We start from the raw sequence: 2,825 nt of genomic DNA, 5'->3' as shown, positions 1-2,825 counted from the left end.
TTAGTATGTGATGATTGCATGATATCTAGTATTGGTTGTGCGTATTCGTCTTATGTGCGTCGCGAACATATAAGATAGGGTGTTAATCTCTTGTGAAGCGACAGTGGATCTTGAGATTTAGAACTTGCCATGCTAGCATAGGTTCATGTACATTGTGCATGATTAGTGGGTAACTCTAACAGTTTTATTTGCCCTATGTAATCAAAAGGAATAACTTGTGCTTAAATCGTTGTGTTGTCAATTTCTGTAGACATATAGGAACTCAGCATAATTGATGACTATTCAACTTCTATCTTAATTGTGGATGCTTGGTAGAATGGTATTAGTACAATGAAAGTTGGCTTTTATCAGTTTCGTGTTATTCGATTAATATCATCACTGTCACATGCTAAAGGTAGTAACAATGGCTATAGAAGGAAGTAATAATGAAGTTGTGATCTCATGAGTGTTTTATTATTGATAAATTGAAGTGTTAGTTAAGTGGTTAATTAAGTAGTTAATTATAGTTAATATTTAATCAACAATTTTAAGTGTTATCTTAATATTGAGAAGTAATTATACATTGGTGAGTGAGTTTAATTAGACAATAACTTAGTCTGAGTCTCTGAGGGAACGAACTAGAAAGTATTCTATATTACTTGCGAATGCGTATACTTGCGTGAATATTAGTGCGTGATTTCGCCCTAACAAGTTTTTGGCGCCGCTGCCGGGGACTCGGCGTATTTGTTTAGTTTATGTACTTACCATCATTGGTCATTAGGACTCAGTGATTAGGACGTAGTAGTTAATTACTCTTTTCGGTTGTGTTTCAGGTACTTTAGCAAGAGTTTATGCAAACTCGTTCTCGTGCTCGCAAGAGGACCTTAGATACAGCTGAGGAGAAAGACGAAGTTCTTGATACTCCGGAGAAGTTAGATTTTGAGGATTCGGATTCAGGAACTGAGCAGAAAGAACCAGTAAACATGGGAGATCGTATTGTTCAAGCTGATCCAGCTCTTATGGATTTTTCTCGGCCTAAAATTGATGACATTCAGTCAAGCATCCTTCATCCGGCTATTCAAGCTAACACCTTTGAAATCAAGCCGGGCACTATTCAGATGGTGCAGAATTCTGTTTCTTTTGGAGGAGCGGCAACTGAAGACCCCAACATGCACATAAGGAATTTTGTCGAGATCTGCAGCACTTTTAAGTATAATGGCGTGACTGATGAGGCTATCAAGTTGAGGCTTTTCCTATTCTCACTGAGGGATAAGGCTAAAGACTGGTTACATTCTGAACTAGTTGGGTCCATCACTACGTGGCAAGATCTTGCGCAAAAGTTTCTGGTGAAGTTTTATCCAATGGCAAAGACTGCTGCTATGAGGAGTGCTCTTACTCAGTTTGCGCAGCAACCTACAGAATCTATGTGCGAGGCTTGGGAACGCTACAAGGAAATGTTGAGAAAATGTCCACATCATGGAATGCCGGATTGGATGGTAATCACTGGTTTTTATAATGGTTTGGGGGCCCAATCTCGGCCCATGCTCGATGCAGCAGCTGGAGGCACCTTATGGGCTAAAAGCTATACTGAGGCGTACAATCTTATTGAGACGATGGCTGCAAATGAGCATCAAAACCCAACTCAGAGGATGACATCAGGCAAGGTAGCAGGTATTCTGGAAGTTGATGCAGCCACCGCTATTGCAGCCCAGCTCCAAGCACTATCAATGAAGGTTGATTCTTTGGCTACGTATGGAGTTAATCAAATAGCTATGGTTTGTGAGCTTTGTGCAGGTTCTCATGCTACGGATCAGTGTTCTCTTGTCAACGAATCTGTTCAGTATGTGAATAATTATCAGTGACAACAGCAGCCTGTGCCAGCGACTTATCATCCTAACAACAGAAATCATCCAAATTTCAGCTGGGGAAATAATCAGAATGCAATTCAGCCACCATATCAGCAAGGAGTGAGTAAACAGTTTAACCCACCTGGATTCCAGCAACCACAGCAGTATGCTACAAGGCAATCATATCCTCAACAGGGAAGTGCAGCTGCACCTACTAGTGCTGATTTTGAGGAACTTAAGCTATTGTGCAAGAGTCAGGCGGTTTCTATCAAGACCTTGGAAAATCAAATCGGTCAATTAGCCAATGCAGTGCTCAATCGTCAACCTGGCACTCTTTCCAGTGACACGGAAGTACCAGGCAGGAAGGAAGCTAAAGAGCAAGTCAAGGCTATTACCTTAAGGTCTGGAAAAGTAGCTGATGCTGAAAAGGCAAAAGAAGTCGAAGCTGAAGTTAGAGATGAAAAATCTAAGCAAAAGGAGAAAGTGGCGGAACCAAGGAAGACTAATGTTGAACACACTCTGCCTGAGGCTAATACAGGGGAGAAACAGCTCTATCCTCCACCACCTTTTCCTAAGAGATTGCAGCAACAAAAGCTGGATAGACAGTTCGGGAAGTTTCTGGAGGTGTTCAAGAAACTTCACATCAATATACCTTTCGCTGAGGCTCTGGAACAAATGTCTAGTTATACGAAGTTTATGAAGACTATTCTTTCAAGGAAGGTGAAACTGGATGACCTTGAAACTGTTGCTCTCACGGAAGAATGCAGTGCTGTTCTGCAGCAAAAGTTACCACCAAAACTGAAAGATTCAGGAAGCTTCACCATTCCTTGCACCATTGGCAATCTAACTTTTGACAAGTGCCTTTGTGATTTGGGAGCAAGCATTAATCTGATGCCCTTGTCGATCTTTAAAAAGCTGGATCTGCCTGATCCAAAACCCACATACATGTCGCTACAATTGGCGGACCGTTCCATTACTTACCCAAGGGGCATAGTTGAG

The 2,825-nt window shown here is 41.5% G+C and overlaps 1 non-coding gene across 1 annotated transcript; it reads right to left on the bottom strand.

Annotated features, from left to right (window-relative positions):
* Positions 1–1,355: 1,355 nt before the first annotated feature.
* Positions 1,356–1,462, bottom strand: LOC141679518 (small nucleolar RNA R71). Its single transcript, XR_012558124.1, has one exon. It is a non-coding gene; the product is annotated as a small nucleolar RNA R71 (small nucleolar RNA).
* Positions 1,463–2,825: the final 1,363 nt, after the last annotated feature.

The sequence above is a fragment of the Apium graveolens genome, chromosome 1 (assembly GCF_009905375.1).
Source record: "Apium graveolens cultivar Ventura chromosome 1, ASM990537v1, whole genome shotgun sequence".
NCBI lineage: Eukaryota > Viridiplantae > Streptophyta > Magnoliopsida > Apiales > Apiaceae > Apium > Apium graveolens.
This window is presented reverse-complemented; position numbering and strand designations above follow the sequence as displayed.